Here is an 18342-nt window from a genome sequence, read left to right on the forward strand (position 1 = left end):
AACCTCAGTTTCCTTGTGCTCCAAATGGGAACCAAACTCACAGGATTGTTGTGAAGAATAAAATAATGCATGCACACTGCCTGAAACATAATATACACTTCATAAAAAGTAACTCTTGTGATGGTTTTAGTTCTGTATGGTCAGTATTCATGTAGATTTATTTATCTACCCCCTCACTCTTCATTCCTTCCTATACCCCTGTGCTTCCTTCTGGAATCCTTTTCCTTCTGTCCTAAGAATTGTTTTAGTATTTCTTTTAGGATAGGCCTGCATGTGAAGAATTCTCTCTGTCAAAGATGCTCTATTTCACTTTAACTTTTGAAGGGTGTCTTCAATGGGTGTCGAATGCCAGATTAGCAATTACTTTCTTTTAGCACTTTAAAGATAGCCTTACATTGTCTTCTGGCTCTCATCATTTCTGGTGAGAAGCCAGCTGTGGATCTTACTGATGTTTGTTTGAAGGTCACGTATATTTTCCCCTCTTCGGCTGCCTTTAAGATTTTTCTCTTTGTCTTTGTTTCTGGCCATTTTACTCCAAGGAGCCTAGATATATGGGTTTTCTTTGTATTTATCCTGCTTGAGGTTCGTGGTGCTTCTTGGGCCCACAGCTTGATGTCTTTCATCACTTTCATAAAATTCCTGGTTATTATTTCTTTAGATATTGTTTCTGCCCCGTTATCTCTCTCCTCTCTTTCTGGGATTCCCAATGCATATATGTTAAACCTTTTCACCATATTCTTTCTCTTATACTCTTTTCTGAATTTTACACTTTTTTCTTTCGTCTGGATATTTTCTTCTACTTCCAGACCGCTATTCTCTTCAGGTGTGCCAAACCTACTGTTAAACCCATCCTATGCATTTTTCAGTTCCAGAATTTTTCTCTTTTCTGTTCACAGATTCCAGTTCTCTCTTGAAGTTCTCCATCTTCTCATGTAACTTCCTTTTAATGTCCATTTCTACTCATTCTGAGATCTATATCTTCTATGGGTTTATTGCTATCGTCTCTTTTTTTCCCCATGTTTTTGGTCATGTGGTCTTGTTTCTTGAGATGACTCAATTACCTGAAGCCCCACAACTGCACAATTATCTTCCAAACAAGGCCCTCAACTCTACCCATTTCTCTGCATTTGGTTCTTAACCTCTCTCTCTCCTTACCAAGTGGTTCTAGAACTCTAGCAAGTTTATGTCCTGATCCTTTAAACATGGAGTAACAATGCTATACTTATCTCCTCAGAGCATCCAACGTAGTATTTGAGGCCCTCACAAATCAACCTAGCGTTCCACCCTTCCCCTCATACACCCTACAGTCCGATGAAGTAGGACCAGCTACCACGGCTGTTCCTTTCATTTCTACCCCAGTGCACATTTCAGCTATTTCCAGCAGGAGGCCCCTTCGTTCATATCCAAACCCTTCTATCTAAGTCCCAGATGAAATGGCATCCCCCATAATTAAACCTTAAATCCTCAGAATCTGTATTCATCTCATCCTTCTCTGAACTCCCAGAGCCTTTTACTGGAGTGTTACTTATGCCCAGGTCCTATCTGCAGCACCAGCTAACTGAGGGTGGTGGACAGTCCGTGTCTGTCTTCTGAGGGTCCACTCTCCCTCCTCATGGCATGGTCACAGGCCCCCTGACTCTCCCCCCAGCAGCCACCTCTCCCCACTCTCAGACCAGGTGGCTCCAGCAGAACTACCGCCCACCTCTGACTCCCAGGACCTGCGAACTTCAGCCAGGGAATTGGTGTGGAATTTTTTAGGGGGGGGCTGGCTAAGCTGAAAAGATGTCACATGATGTCATTTTTCTGCTTCAAACCCCGAGAAGGCTCCCGTTTCACTTAGAGGACAAGTCAAGAAGGCTCTAGATATATCGTGCCCTCCCCTCGTCCTCTCTGACCTTTTCTCCTGCTGTTCTTCTCCTCGTGTCCACTTCAGCCGCACCGGCTACTCTGATACTCCTCAGACACGCCAGGCTTAATCCTGCCTTAATTCCTTTCTTCCATCTGGTCCTTCCACCCTGCCCACAGACATCAATTTGACCGACCTCAGATGGAGACCTGAAGGAGGCTGTGCAAATCTCACTTTCCTGGCAAGGCTCATCCTGACCCCCATTTACAAGTAGCACCCACCATCCAGCACTCCTGATGCCCCTCTCTCTGCTTACTCTCTCCTTTCTCTCCTTCTAACGGACTGTACTTTTGGCTTATTCATACCTTTACTTATGTTTACACCTCATGTATGTACACACTGGAATCCAAGCTCCCAAGGGCAGGAATCTTTGCCTGCCGGGCTGGTTGATCTCTCTCAAGCCCTAGAGCTGCGTCTGGCTCAGAGCAGGCACTGCATACATACCCACTGACTGCTGCATCACCTCGGTGTCATCTCATTTCCATAAGCAGCATCCCCGCATGGCGCGCTCCATCTGGATACGGAAAGATGCCGATGCTCAGGTAGGGCGAGTGTTCTGTGAAAATGCCAACTTCAGGGGCGGCTATGTCGGCTCTCACGGGCGGGGACACCCCCCTGCCCTGCAGCCACCCGTGCCCCCCTCCTCACTTGGAGGGAAATTCTATTAATCAGGCAGAGAAATCAAGTCAGGGAAACACAGACTTCATATGGACCCTGGGAAGCAGAGATGGGGCTAAATAGAAACTCTTGGTAGAATAAATCTGTGGAAGCACAGGAAAATAAATCTAGGGCCAGAGTAAATCAGAGGCTCAGTGCAGCTCACACGGCCTCCTGATACCAAAATGTAAACATTCACCAGGCCTGTCATGCTTTCGCACTTCGCAGAGCCTCTCGTATCTATTATTTTACATTCTCTTCAAAACGACTCTAAGAAACAAATCATTCGTTTCTTAGAAGTTGAGGAACTGGTGCTCCAGGAGAAAAGATACCTATAAAGCTGTCCAGCTATGTGGTGATGGTAGAGGACAGGTCTCAGGACTCAGAGAACAGAAATTGGCCTCTGGGGTGTTTGAAGCCCAGAGGGGCATGGGGGTGTGCCCTGGGGGCCTGAGGCCACAACGTAGACATGGCATGTCTCCCCAGAGCATCAATTCTATCCTGAGGTTCATCGAAATAAAAAGCGTTATTCTTACATTAAAACAAATGTGGGTTTTGTATAAAGCACAACGCAAAATATCTGCATGAATTATTAAGATTTTTAAAATTAGAATTAGAACAAATTTCCACATTTACAAAAGTCAGCTTCGAGCTCTGTAGCACCCTCCCCCAACCCCTACCTGCCTCTTACATTAACTAGGGTGTGACTTCGCACAAATGACTTTAACTTATCTGAGCCTAGTTTCTCTCATCTGTAAAATGGAATCATAATGCCTTCCTCATAGGCCAGCTGTTATGAAGATTAAATTAAGATACATACAAGAAGCCCTGCAAACAGAGCCTGACACAGGAGGAAAAATGAAAACATTCACTTTTTTATCATTATTATGTTGCAATATTAGATATGAACCAAGGAGCCATCACCCCATTAAAACTCCCCAAACTCCTAATGTGTCCAATTTAAGGTTTCCCTTGAGAAGCAAGAACTGGAAAAGATTTAGAGGACAGAAACTGCAGAAATGATTAGGGATTAAAGAGCAAGAAGCTTGAGGAAAGGTTAAAGGAACCTGATTTTCTTTGAACTTGAGGAGAAAAGAGCTGAAAGAGAGAATCAGAAAGAACCTTCACAAAATAAAGAAAAAAGCTCCACGGCTGTCCACCTTCACCGGGGCTGGAAGGGGAGGCCGCTCAGATCTCAGCTGGGAAGGAGGAGAGGGGGAGGGGGAGGGCCTTTAGGCATCAGGGCATCTGTGTGCTTATTAGGAACCTTAGAACCAATGAGAGAAGAGTGGAACCCACTTCCCCAGAGATTTCCTTGGACGTCGTAAAAATGGGGTCCTGATGCATGGATAAGGAGGATAGCTTGGCCACCTACAGGGTGGGGTCTGATGCCCCTTGAGTCCAGATTTCCCCCATTATCCTCCCACTGGCCCTGTCTGGCTGCCTGTGGTCCTGTTTTACTCACTATGTTGCCTTAAGCTATTTATGGCTCCAAAGAATAAACGCTACCTGGAAGGCATCATCCGGAGTCAGTAAGAGTGCTTAACACCAAAACTTATTAAAGTTGCTCCTGACAACCAGGAGAATACTCAGGAAAGGGACACAGAGCTAGTATGTTTTGAAACTTCGATGAGAGAAAGGCAGACACAGCCTAGCTGAGGACTACCAGGGGAGGGGGCTGGCAGTGGGGAGCTCTGCTTGGAGCAGGGAGGGGCCAGAGGACAAACCTCATTTCGTCACCAACCCTGCCCTCATTCTGCTTCTAGCTGGCTCTGGCCACTCAGTGGGAGCTCCCTGAAGGCAGGGGCTTTGCCTGTTGATGCCATTATTCCCAGAGCACCTGGTCACCCACCCCTGCACAGCACACGGACGAGCTGGCCATCAGGGATGCACGCCCCCCACCCCCCGACGCGGGCTGCCAGCCACTGGCGGCCAGCTCTGGGGCTGCAGCTGTGACCTCTAGGCCCCCGGAACCTGGGTCTGAACTGTGCCCCATCACTTCCTACTCAGGGATTCCAGTCCCAAACCTGAACTGCAGACTCTCTCCTGAGACCATGCCATCCTCTCGCCCCACCCCCCCCGGGCCCCTCTGCCCAATGTTCCTCACTGCCTCTCCCCCAGCCGTGCCCCTTGCCCCCTCCTCCCCGTTCCTGTCTCCTTCCCTCTCCCTGTCCCCAGATCGGCCAACCCATCCATCTTGTCTCCTTCCCCAGTCTGTCCTGCCTCTTACCCTGATCTGTCCTCTTCTCCCCGAACATCTGTCGCATCTCTTCTCCCTCCCAGTTCTGCTTTGCTACATACGAGCCCAGCTCTCTCCCCTGGCTCCGTCCTGCTCACCCCTCTATCCCCACATCTGGAGCCACAGCTGTGTTTCATTAGAAGAGGGCAGGGTGAGACTATTCACGGGGCCTGAAATGGGATCTCGATTCCCCTCCCTAACTTTTTAAAAAAAAAAAAAAAGCACTTGGTGCATAGTAGGTGCTCAATAAATACCAATAAACCAGTGAGTGAGTGAATAAATGTTACCGAATGAATAATTTAATAACAGCAACACTGGAAAACATAGGAGTGGAGAAAACAAGACACCGTGACACCCTCGCATCAGAATACTCCACAGCACTGAGTATTTCTCAGGTGTAAGTAGACAGTGTGTGATTCCTGCTTTCTGGGGAGATGGGCCCTGTGAGAGAGATCCCCCCATCACCCATGGGAAGCCAAGTGATTGCCAAGGTTCAGGACATGACTGGCTCGTGTTTCAGATGGAGGAGGGAACAATAACAATGGGAAACACTGACACTACCTGCCTTAAAGCCCACCACCCCCCAGCCCTCAAAAACTCCCTATGGGCAAAACAACAGATACACAAGATCTGTGTTATTCTTCTTTCCTCAGAGGCCAGGAGTCCCTAGAAACCCTGGAACAAGTCCCCTGTGGTCAGTAAGCATCATCCTGCGACGTCATCCAAATGTTGGGCGAGGGGGGTAACTGCTGGGAAAGGAACCTGGTACCCACCTTCCACCTCAATGCAGCGGTGCCAGGAATGCAGAGGAGAGGAGCTGGCTGAGTGCAGGAACCGGGCCCCCAGGAGCTGGGCCAGGAGGGGCCAGGGCTCATGTCAGGAGTGGAGGGGCCATGGGACTGGCCGCGTCTGGGGCGGGGGGGCGGCGGGTAGGCGGGGCCAGCTCGCAGTGGCGGCTGAGGGCAGAGGTCTGGGCAGGGGGCAGGGGCCCAGGCCACCAAGTGACCCACCTGCCTGCTCCCAGCCCATCCTCTGTGCTCAACGGAGCCAACCCCGTGGCCCCTCCCTCGGGACAGGGCGCTCGGTGGACACAAGCAGCCGCTGAGGACGGCGCTGGGGGCCTCACCACTGGTCAGCATCACCCAGGACAGCACCCCCCGAAGCTCCTGCTCCCCCAAGGAAGTCAGCACTCGGTGCCACGTCTGGCTCTCGAGGTGGGCCTGCCACACCCATCGCACACGGCCCAGGTCAGGGGTTCACTCCTGACCTGCCTGCCGCACACACCGCTCGCTGAGGTGGGCTTCTGGCCCCAGTGGGGAAGCACAGGTGAGGGGTCAAGGTGCGGGGTGCTACTGCCCCCTGCTGGCAGCTTCCAGAACATTCCAGGCTGATGTCAAAGAAGACAGCACAGGCCAGAAGGGCGTCCTCCCTTCCTCCACTGGGCGCCACACCACGGAGTCCACTGGGTGGGTGGCTCCCACCGGGGCCGTGGGACTGGCCGCGTCCAGGGAGTGCGTGGGGCCAGCTTGCAGGGCGGGCGGGAACAGGCAGCACAGAAATGAGAGGGGGACAGGGAGATGGAGAGCAGAGAGAGAGAGCTCGCCAACCTCCCCCAAAGAATAACCATCACAGCAGCTCCATTGACACCCTCCTTCACGGGACACAGAGAGACTCACGTACACTAAACGTCACCTCGAATCCAAACAACCTGAAGGGCGTGACAGGGCAGCGACGGGTTTCCTGCCACTTCGCAGATGAGAAAGGACGAGGCCCAGGGAGCTGTGACCCTCACCCGTATCACACAGCCATGTGGGAACTGAGACCCCCAACACGGGGTCTGCCTTCCTGGCCCAGGACTCTGACAGATAATATTAAACAACTGTTTCTGGGCCCCTGCGACAGGTCCCAGAACATCTGTAATCACGAGAGCTCATCGCGACAGACACATGCCCCGGCACCACCAAGACCGGGCTCGTGATCTGGCCGCGGTCTGTGTTCTCTGTAAGAGGCTGAAAAGTACATTAATCAGGGATGAGCAAATACCAGAGAAAACAGCAGCATCTTAGAGCCTGGAGACGCCCCCCAGCGTAGCGGGTAGACAGCCCGCAGGATGCAGACACACCGGGCTAGTGGCTGCAAGGCCGGAGCGCCGGCAGTCTGCTTGCTGGACAGGATGCTCCTGTTAACAAATGACTAGCACGGCCGTCACCAAGGAGGTGCCGAGCTCCTTAGGTAAAGGTAGCCAGAGCTCTGGGCTCTCCGCAGGCCCGTACCCTCTTTGGTTTGGGAACCTTCTTCCTCTCCTCCCCTGGGGGGCAGAGCATCCCCTGGTCAGTGTCCCCAACCTTCTACCCCTCTCCCCCTTCCTCCCTGCTTTTGTCTGGTCTCCTATGGCCCCTGCCTGAGCCGCTGCCCCGCACTGCCCTCCCCCTCCTCCTGCAACTCTCCCAGCTGCGACCAGGCCCAGGGTCAAGGGCAGGGCTGGCCCTTCCAAGCAGGATTAAACCAATTGGAAAGAAACAAGCACATCCCTCATCCTTGTTTCCCCGAGTTGGCCACAAGCAACAGCAAAATGTGTCCCCTGGTCTGGATGGAGGAGCCGGTGACAAATGGGTAACTTGTTCTTCCTCTGGACTTTTTCTTTTAGCTCAGAGAGGAGAGGAGGAATATTTATTAGTAAGGAAATGGGACTTGTCGGAGCCTGTGAACGCCCCCCACACACGTCTGCTCTCCAGAAAGAAGGAAGACAGGTTAAGGAATCCAGGACGCTTGTGAGCTACGGAGCGGTCTCTCCCGTGCACCCAAGGGGCTGCGATCAAAAGCTCTCGCCAGCTAGAAAGCGGAACGGCCAGAGAAGAAAAGGCAGCCCAGCTCCCAGCACCAGCGGCACTGGGGCTCGTTTCCAGCCCTCGACTGCCTGCCTGGCCTACTTCTGCCATCCCTGACCCCTCCCTGCCACCCTGGGCCACGTGGCGTTACAAATGCGCCCAATCTGCTCTAGGAAAGCTTCCTGTGGGAGGTGCCACCTCCATGGGGACTCCGGAATCTTTATCCTCTGTCCTCAGAACATCCACCGTCTCAGAACAGGTCGGGCCTGGGCAGCAGCCTCTTGGCCTCATCCACTGCCCCACTGCACCCTGTCCTGTAAGGAGCCGGTGTTGACCAGGATGGCACTCACTGCCCACCCCTTCCTCAGGGACCGGCTTCCATCCACAAAAACAGTGCTCAGCCCCACAGAGGCAGAGGGATGGATAAGACCCCGTCCCTGTCCTCACAGAACTTTCATGCCTGAAACAGATGATCAATGACATAAAATCACATTTCTGTACCACTTAACTGTTCAGAAAAGTGTTTATGCAGTTATCTCATTTCAGATTCCTAACAGCGCTGGGTAAGAGCTGGTTTTCTAACCTCTGCTTCTCGGAAGCGAAAACTGAGTCTCAGAGAGATGAGGGGAGGTCCCAGCCAGAGCCTGACCCCAAGACTTCGGCTCAAAGCTCTCCCACTTGACTGCCCACAACTGGATGGCAGGACAGGGTCCTTCCGTGGTTTCCAGGGATGGGGAAGGGTTTGACTGATGCCGTGACAGAGACACGACCCCCCCCCCCGAGGTCCTGAGGTGTGGAACTGAGGATGCGGGGATGTCCACCCACACGAGCCTCTCTCACAAACCAGATGTCCTGACGCAGGAGCAACACAGGCCAAGGAGGGGGACAGGTCATCCCCGCTTCTGAACCGCGGGCTAGGAGCAGAGCAGACAGGCGAGGAGGCCAGAGCCAGGTCCTCGCAGGTGCTGCCTGGAGTCACCTAAATGAACCCTCTGCACGGGCCACCCCGTGTCACAATTTCCACCCAGGTCTGTAGAAGCCAGGGGCTGGGAAATGTCCGCCTAGCGAGTCTTTCTTGGAAAGAAGACTTGGGCCTAGCTTTTCCTCCCCATCCTTTCTCCCCATCTTCCTGACCTCCCAGCCCCTGCAGCCCGTGCTGTCCGAGCCTCATGCATGGGCCTCTCCTGCCCTCTGCTGGAAAGCCTGCAGCAGTGCGACCACATCCCTGTGCAACCCAAACGCAAAAATCGCCTTTCCTCCCATCACCTCACCTTTTCCCACAGGATGCTGTGTCTGGGCCCTACACCAGGGCCAGACTGCTGGCGGGAGGGAGCCTTTCTCTCTGTTCCCGCATTCCTATTCCCCTTTCCTCCTCCTGCAGATGAGGACCCCTCCTTTCTGACCCCAGCACTCAGGGATCGTCTGGCTTAGCGTCCAGCTCCTTCCACAGGGCTCTGATACGGGTGGGCTTCGCCCGCACCGTGACCCCTTCTCCCCAGGTCTCTCTGCCTGGATCTCATCTCTTCCATCTGCCTGCCAGTCTGGTCTCCTCACCCACCAAAGGCTCTGACCTCAGATAAGAGCTGACTTGGCCCCAGATGCCCTTCTGTGTCACCATGGACCTCTCTGTGCTGGAAGCATTTGCTTCCTGGTCCATTTCCCTCATTTAACCAGGAGCTCCTTGGGGACAGAGACCATATTCATCTTTGGATTCCCACTGCCTGCTATAGTGTCTGGCATAGGATGGGTCTCCAGGAAATGTCACTGTGCAGGATTTTCCTTTATCCTTGCTCCCCAAAACCACCCTCTGGCTCCCCCCTACCATCGCCCCACGCAGGTTCCACTGTCTGGGTTGCAGCTGTTAAACGAATCAAAAGCAAAACAAGCCAGCGATGTCAGGCAGCTTCCTGCAGCCGCCCCTCCCCGTGCTCTGACTCAGAAGTGCCACTGTCAGGAGGTAACTGGTTTCTATATTCTTACTCCCCATTTGGGCAGAAAAAAACATGAAGCAAGCTTTCTCAAGGATGGTTAACCTGAAATGTTCTGCGCCTTAAAATTTAGGTCTCCATTTCACAAATGATTCAGCCTTAGATGAAAGAAGACAAATGTCACTGTTTGATGGAGAGAAACTTATGAAACACCACACACATCAAATCTCCATATATCTTTTCCTCCTAATGCAGCAAAATGATACCTGTATCGCCTTTCAATCAAAGGCTTACCGAGGGAGATGCGGCTGTAGCGGTAATCATCGGATGTTTCTGGCAACCCCTCGCACCAATCTACTGCACGGCGTCGCCATTATAAACCCATGAAAGGCTTCCTCAATTTCACTCCTGTCCTCATCAGCCACAACAGAGATTTATTGACCGCCTGTTATACTCAGGACACTTTGCTAGGTGCAGGAAAGGAAAAGTTGAGGAGAGACTTCCGGAGGATTTTGAAAAGGGGCACATCTGTACCTCAGAAGTAAGTTATCTGCCTCTGAGATGAGCTGCATGTAAAAGGAGACAAATGCAGTGGCTTTTATGAAGAAAAATGGTCTAGACCAATGGGCACCGTCAGATTGCTCTGTGTGCAGTTTTGACCGAATGCAGAAAAATGATGCCATCATAATTATTCAGCTGCACGGTAACCAGGTCGATACGCTGCATCCATTTACCTCCTGCAGCCTTGCTCCGGCCCTGCCAGTGTGAGCCAGTGGGCAAAACGGTTTCCGCGATCCTGTTCTCCATTTGGTCACGAAAATGTGAAGACTGAATCTATCACTGTTTTGAAGTCAAGATGATCTGCACTTTTGAGAAGGGCTGCCTGTCTCCAAAATCAGTCACGCTGAGAATTAAAACAAATGTGACGCTTTTAGGGAGAAAAGACAGAACTCTATGGACCCAGAATCTCCACATGCCATTTTTAATGAGCATGAGAAAATGACAGAAACATCATTGTCCTACAAATGCTCACTGAGTCACTCAGCAATATGAAGCCTTTATCTGTCTTTTCTGAGCATTTCTTAAAATCTCTTTCCACATTCCAATCACCTAGCATCATTATTAGCAAAATATTAAAATTCAACTGTTACTCATTTGTGCAAGAAAATGTGAAGGAAAATTATTCAATATTTTGAACCACGGGAGTTTATATATTTGACATACACCATTTGTATATCAAGAGTCTGTGTACTAGAGGGAGGTAGGCCTCTGTCCCCATTTAGAATGCAGAACCTGAGAGAGACCAAAAAGCAATCTCATCACTCCAAAAGATGAGAAGACTGAGACCCAGGAAGGGGCACAACCATCGCAGTCACAAAATGTGATGCAAGGGGCAGGACTGTCGTACATTGACCCCAAGGCCCCACTCTGGGTTTCCTGGGCACCAAGGCAGCTGGAAAAGCCCCTCCCTAACTTCTCCCAGTGCAAACTGCTGCACTCAAGCCCACTTCTCATTGGAATGGTGGGTATCCTCCCTCTCTACTCTCACCCTCTGCAGAGGAGCTGCCACTCCCGAGGGGCCCCAGATCTCCAGGGTCTGAGCAGCTGAAAACTCTCAGCAACAGCTGGAGCTGGAACCCAGACGCCCTGTGCCAGGCAGTGAGGGCTCCCTTCCCTGGTATCAAGTCACTCTCACACTTGCCCCCAAAATGAGGCAGACCCCTGCCATTGGAATGCAAACCCACGCTGTGCGTCCAGCAAAGCCCTGCCCTGGCATGGCTCTTTGGAGGGATGACGGGAGGGTAATGCCAACTCTGCTCTGCAGGCTCCCTTTCCCCCCACCACCCGCAGAGAAGTCACGCCACGTGACATCGTGGGATGTGTACCAGTCCTGTTGCATAACAGATGGGTGCCTAGACGGGACCTCTCTGTGTGACCATGGTGATACTCACAGGACCACTCTGTGGCATGCAGAACCAGTTGGCAGCAACAGTGGGGAAGAAAATCTAGCACCCATCTCCCAATCTGCTACCTTGTTATAACTTACTTCACAATACTTCTGCACAGATGGCAGTACCTGTATTAGGGTTCTCCAGAGAACCAGATCCAGTAGGAGATATATACATACATAGAAAGAGAGAGAGAGAGAGAGAGAGAGATTTATTACAAGGAATAGGCCCACACGACTATGGGGGCTAAGAAATCCCAAGATCTGCAGGCAAACTGGAGACCCAGCAGATCCTATGGGATAAGTTCCAGTCAAAAGCCAGCAGCCTCAAGACCCGAGAAGAGTCCATTTTTCTGTTCCGGTCTGAAGGCAGGAAAAAAATCACTGTCTCAGTTCAAATAGGCAGAAGTTCCCTCTTTCTGTCAGCCTTTTTGTTCTACTCAGATCCACAACAGATTGGATGAGGCCCACCCACCTTATGGAGGGCAATCTGCTTCACTTAGGCTACTAATTAAATATTCAACCTCATCCAGAAACACCCTCATGGACACACCCAGACACAATGTTCAACCAAATATCTGGGCACCCTGTGGCCCAGTCCAGCTGGCACATAAAATTAACCCCCATAGTCACATATAGCATTGTTATCCATGGATAGCCCAGAGGTTATTTAACCTCTGAAGTTCCTTAATGGGGATACACAGTCCAGGCACAGGCAGTTAGCATTTGGAACACTCTCATGAAAATCCCACACCCAACAGGCAGCTACTGACAAGCATTCCAGCCAACTTGATCTCTGATCCACACTAACCACTTCTGTTAATTAGTAGAATGGATGTTAGAAAATATTTTTGTTGCTGAACTGAATGCTGTTCAAGATCCATGGATTGGCTAAAAGATTTCACAGGCATTCTCACCCATGTGTGAATGGAGCAGAAAAAGCCCACCGAACCCGGTAGCCCATGCCTTTCGGAGTAGCTCCCAGGCCTTAAGATTCCACCAGTGTTTGTGGAGGTTTGTCACCTGGTTGCAATTAGATAGCTAGCTGAATCCTCTGCTCAAGCATCACTTCATCTACCCTGAGTATGCAAAGTGCAGAGAAGAATGCCAAGGGACAGGGAGCTGGGACATCACGGAACTTACAAGAGTGCATTTAGTAGGGGGGTGGAGAAACATATCCTTCACCTATCTCTAAATAATAGAAGGGACTGCTATCAAAGAGAAAGAACCTAAAATAGTGATGACCCAATTGGCTTGGATGTCTGCAACACCATTCACTCCCTGCTCTTTCTCCTAAGCCGCCCTGTTCACCTTACACCGTCATGCGTTGTGCTCTCCTCCTTAATGAACAGAATCAGGATTCAAAACCACTTGGACAAGCTAGAATATGGACTGTGGGCAACAAAATGAAATTTCACAGAGGTAAATGTAAAGTCCCATGTTCAAGGTTACAAGCTGTCCCCTGCAAAACTGTAACATGGGATGGGAGATGGGGTTTGCAGCCGACTTGCATCATAATCTGTGGATGGTGACTTCACAGAAGTTTACCGAGTCAACAGTGAGGACGCTTAGGAAGAACCATTAAGTGTTTAGATGACATCTAAAGATCCAGGGAAAGAGCAATTTCACAGCATTCTGCCCCAGTCAAACCACATCTGGAATACGGCGATACAATCTGGATACCATATTTTTAAAGTCATTTTGACAAATGAGAATATATCCAGAGGAGAGTGACCAGGAAAATAAGGAGTATTAAAATTATAACTTACGGGCTTCCCTGGTGGCGCAGTGGTTGAGAGTCCGCATGCCGATGCAGGGGACGCGGGTTCGTACCCCGGTCCGGGAGGATCCCACATGCCGCGGAGCGGCTGGGCCCGTGAGCCATGGCCGCTGAGCCTGCGCATCTGGGGGGGGAAAAAAAATTATAACTTCCATTTAGACAAAGGACTCATGAGATTTATCCTGGAGAAGAGACAATAAAGGGAATAGGTATTTAAACATCAAACAGCTGAAAGCTTGTTATTAGAAAAGTGTTTTGTAGATGAGGGGATGGAAGACAGATGTTTGCCTAAACTAAGAAAGAGCTAAGTGTCCAGCAGTGGCAGGTACTGGCTATGAGATAACTGCTCCCTTATGCAGTAGGTATTGCTACCACCATCATCATCCCCATCACCATCATCATCAACATCACATCCCTGTTTTACACATAAGGTACCAGGACTGAGAAAAGCTAACTCACCCCATAGCAGGTTGCTCATTTAAAAAGCCATTTCCAACACTACCGTTCTATTATTTTTAATTATCCAAGAAGCAATCTCTTCTCTTCTCTCCCTGACTGAAGAGAAGGGAAGGGGAGTCAGAGGGCCACCCTGAGGCCTCACTTTGCTGCTTTGATGTTAGACAGACTCTTTGGGATTCAGGCCCCAGTTCTACTATGTACCATTCAGGCACCTTTAAAATGTTCTTTGCCCGTCTGGTCTTCAGCACCTCACGTGTGAGATGGAATCAGTGAGAACAAACTCCTCATGGACTTACGTGTGGACTGACTGAGCTAAGGCAGGTGTCAATGTGATGGTAAACACACAATAAATGTTAGCTTATTATCATCCACCTTGAACTTGCTGAGCACCACCCAGACACAGATGTGGTCCCTATTCACAGAGCTTACAATCCAGCTGCAAAGCCCTCTTCTTCCAGGAAGACTTCCTTCAAACAAATGACTGAGGGTCTGGAAAACTCTCCAGGGGGTGCTCAGGCCTGGCAGTCTCAAGGGGAACCATTTTCCATTCCAGATCCTCAACTTCCAAAAGCCCTCCCCACTAAAGCTGATCTACCTGAAAACACCTGCCGCAGAAGCCTCCCACTCAATTTCTGTTCTCCGACTTTACGAAAGAAAGGCACACCTCCCACCCACCCAGAATCTCAATGTGCCGCTTGATTCCAGGTGTGAAAATCTCTGGGGCGCCAGACCAAAGAGCAAGTTTCCAACATTTGTTTACGTGGTGAGAAAATAAGTGACTCCATTCACTTTTTGCAAGTCATGGTTTTTCAGTTCTTTGCTTGCTAGAAAATCCGAAGGGAACCTAATCAAACTGTTGACTAATAGGTTGTGAAAAAAAATTTTGATGCTAGATCACCATGTGACCACGTGATTTGGGGCTTAAAAAATTAAAAGAAAATTAAAGAACTGAATAACAGGTAGAACAAAATTCCTTCTTTTCCAAATCCTCTTATTTATGTGAGCAAAGTTGTTCAGTGCTTATATCAATAAAAATCAAAATAAGAGTGGGGCTTCCCTGCTGGTTCAGTGATTAAGAATCCGCCTGCCAATGCAGGGGACATGGGTTCGAGCCCTGGTCCGGGAAGATCCCACATGCCACGGAGCAACTAAGCCCATGCGCGACAACTACTGAGCCTGCGCTCTAGAGCCCACGAGCCACAACTACAGAGCCCATGTGCCACAACTACTTAAGCCCACACACCTAGAGACCTTGCTCCACAACAAGAGAAGCCACCGCAGTGAGAAGCCCACACACCGCAACGAAGAATAGCCGCAACTAGAGAAAGCCCATGCGCAGCAACAATGCAGCCAAGAATCAAAAATAAAATAAATAAAATGTTTAATTAAAATGAGTGAAATATACTGACTCCTGTCTCATTTAAGCCACAGTAGTATTTGCCCAGAGAGACGTGACCGTCAAGTCCACCTCATGAAATATTTCCATTATTTAAGTATTTATCAAATTTTGTAATGTATGTTATTTTGAGCCATAGCCTATTCATAATAATTGCAAAAATAACTCAATCCAGAGAAATGTGTTCAACGCTTAAGGAGTTACGATCACAAGTAATAAAATGTAACTTTATGTTGCTTTGTGTTGCTGAGAAGTATAAGACAATTTAAAATACTTTTAAAGGCAAAACATTACATCATAAAATTATTTTAAATGAGTTCAAAGAGAAAATGATGTAAAATCTCAAACGTTTAAAAAAAAGTTGTAGGGGAATTCCCTGGCAGTCCAGTGGTTAGGACTCCGAGCTCTCACTGCCGAGGGCCTGGGTTCAATCCCCGCTCGAGGAACTAAAATCCCACAAGTTACATGGTGCAGCCCAAAAAAAAAAAAGTTGTATGTGCATTTTGAATAAATGATGGTAGGTATCAAGCCACTAACATTTTAAAAAGTGATATAACTTTTTTTTAATGAAAATATTTCAAATACACTGGAGGTTATATCTTTTGCAATTATTTCAACTTAATTTGAAATTATTCATATGGGAACTTAAAAATGTGCTACAGGGCACACTGGTTTTCAAAATTCTTTTAAGTAAAAGAGGGTAAAGGCCACTGGAGTAGATGATATTCACCTGTTCCAAAAAGGCTACTAACACATTAAAACAACCAATCTGGCACCACTGGAGTAGATGATATTCACCTGTTCCAAAAAGGCTACAAACACATTAAAACAACCAATCTGGCACCACTGGAGTAGATGATATTCACCTGTTCCAAAAAGGCTACTAACACATTAAAACAACCAATCTGGCCCTCTCTTCCCTTCTCTCTTATTCAAGAAGCATAACTCCTATTCGGTAGACAGGAGGGCCTAGGAGATTCACATTCCAGCAAGACCAGTAACCAGGACCATCATCTATTCAAGCACAGGAAATGAGACTTATCTGGTACAAGGTGGAAATTTGGAACTAAAATCCCTACATAAAGCCAGAACTCTCAAAGAGATGCAACCTCAATAAAGGGGTGGATGAGAAAAATTCATTCACTAGTACAGGGAGACTGCAAGGAAACTTATCTGTTCCTTCCTACTTTATTAGAATAAAGAAGTCTCTGCTGAGAATTCTAGGCACCAGGGCTATGACTCACAAGGGTTTGGGATCTGAAATTACACTATGGATCTGGGACCCTCCAAGAAGAGAAATTAACATGAAATGGATCCATGACAAGAGATAACCCAGGAAGCCCAGAAGAAGCAAATGCAAACCTTTCCGAAAGGAACGGGTACTTAACCCACAGATCAAGCCCCCTGAAGATGAGAGCTCACAATCCAAAAATTACAATTCCAAATTATAAGGAAACAGTCACCTCCAGCAAGAATCAGCAGACAAAACAAACAAGAATACTAGAAAAAAAATTTTTTTCAGATAAAGGAAAAATTGACAAATAAAATCAGAATATTTAAAATAATGAGAGACTATAGAACAGACATCCTGAAGATGGCGGAAGCTTAAGACGCGGAGATCACCTTCCTCCCCACAGATACACCAGAAATGCATCTACACGTGGAACAACTCCTACAGAACACCTACTGAACGCTGGCAGAAGACCTCAGACCTCCCAAAAGTCAAGAAACCCCCCCACGTACCTGGGTAGGGCAAAAGAAAAAAGAATAAACAGAGACAAAAGGATAGGGACGGGACCTGCACCAGTGGGAGGGAGCCGTGAAGGAGGAAAGATTTCCACACACTAGGAAGCCCCTTCGCAGGCGGAGACTGCGGGTGGCGGAGGGGGGAAGCTTCAGAGCCGCGGAGGAGAGCACAGCAACAGGGGTGCAGAGGGAAAAGCGGAGAGATTCCCGCACAGAGGATCAGGGCCGACCGGCACTCACCAGCCCGAGAGGCTTGTCTGCTCCCCCGCCGCAGCGGGCGGGGCTTCGGTCGGAGCGCAGGGAGAGGACTGGGGTTGGCAGCATGAACACAGCCTGAAGAGGCTAGTGCGCCACAGCTAGCCGGGAGGGAGTCCGGGAAAAGTCCGGAGCTGCCGAAGAGGCAAGAGACTTTCTTCCCTCTTTGTTTCCTGGTGCGCGAGGAAAGCGGATTAAGAGCGCTGCTTAAAGGAGCCCCAGAGACGGGCGCAAGCCGCGGCTAAAAGCGCAGACTCCAGATACGGGGATGAGACGCTAAGGCTGCTGCTGCCGCCACCAAGAAGCCTGTGTGCGAGCACAGGTCACTATCCACCCTGGGAGGCTGTGCAGCGCGCCACTGCCAGGGTCCCGGGATCCAGAGACAACTTCCCCGGGAGAACGCACGGCGCGCCTCACGCCGGCCTCTGCCGCGCAGGCACGCCCTGAGTGAGCCAGAGCGCCCGAATCAGCGGCTCCTTTAACCCCGTCCTGTCTGAGCGAAGAACAGACGCCCGCCGGCGACCTACACGCAGAGGCGGGGCCAAATCCAAAGCTGAACACCTGGGAGCTGTGAGAACAAAGAAGAGAAAGGGAAATCTCTCCCAGCAGCCTCAGGAGCAGCGGATTAAAGCTCCACAATCAATTTGATGTACTGCATCTGTGGAATACATGAATAGAAAACGAATCATCCCAAATTAAGGAGGTGGGCTTTGAGAGGAAGATTTATGATTTTTTTCCCGTTTTCCTTTTTGTGAGTGTGTATGTGTATGCTTCTGTGGGAGATTTTCTGTATAGCTTTGCTTCCACCGTTGGTCCTAGGGTTCTATCCGTCCGTTTTTTTAAATTTTTTTTCCTTTTTTCTCTCTTAATAATTTTTTATTTTAATAACTTTATTATATTTTATCTTATTTTATTTTACTTTATCTTCTTTCTTTTTTCCTTCCTTCCCGCCTTCCTTCCTCCTTTCTTTCTTTCTTTCTACTTCTACTAATTCATTCTTTCTACTTTTTCTCCCTTTTATTCTGAGCCGTGTGGATGAAAGGCTCTTGGTGCTGCAGCCAGGAGTCAGTGCTATGCCTCTGAGGTGGGAGAGCCAACTTCAGGACACTGGTCCACAAGAAACTCCCAGCTCCACATAATATCAAACGGCGAAAATCTCCCAGAGGTCTCCATCTCAACACCAGCACCCAGCTTCACTCA

The 18342-nt window shown here is 49.3% G+C and overlaps 1 long non-coding RNA gene across 1 annotated transcript in view; it reads right to left on the reverse strand.

Moving 5' to 3' along the window:
* The window catches only part of LOC115851597 (uncharacterized), a 298398-nt gene that overhangs the window by 242532 nt on the left and 37524 nt on the right, over positions 1–18342 (reverse strand). The window contains exon 2 of the long non-coding RNA XR_004038858.2: positions 13276–13410. This is a non-coding gene — a long non-coding RNA (uncharacterized lncRNA). The remainder of the gene's footprint in view (positions 1–13275; positions 13411–18342) is intronic.

Source organism: Globicephala melas, chromosome 9 (assembly GCF_963455315.2).
Source record: "Globicephala melas chromosome 9, mGloMel1.2, whole genome shotgun sequence".
Taxonomy (NCBI): domain Eukaryota; kingdom Metazoa; phylum Chordata; class Mammalia; order Artiodactyla; family Delphinidae; genus Globicephala; species Globicephala melas.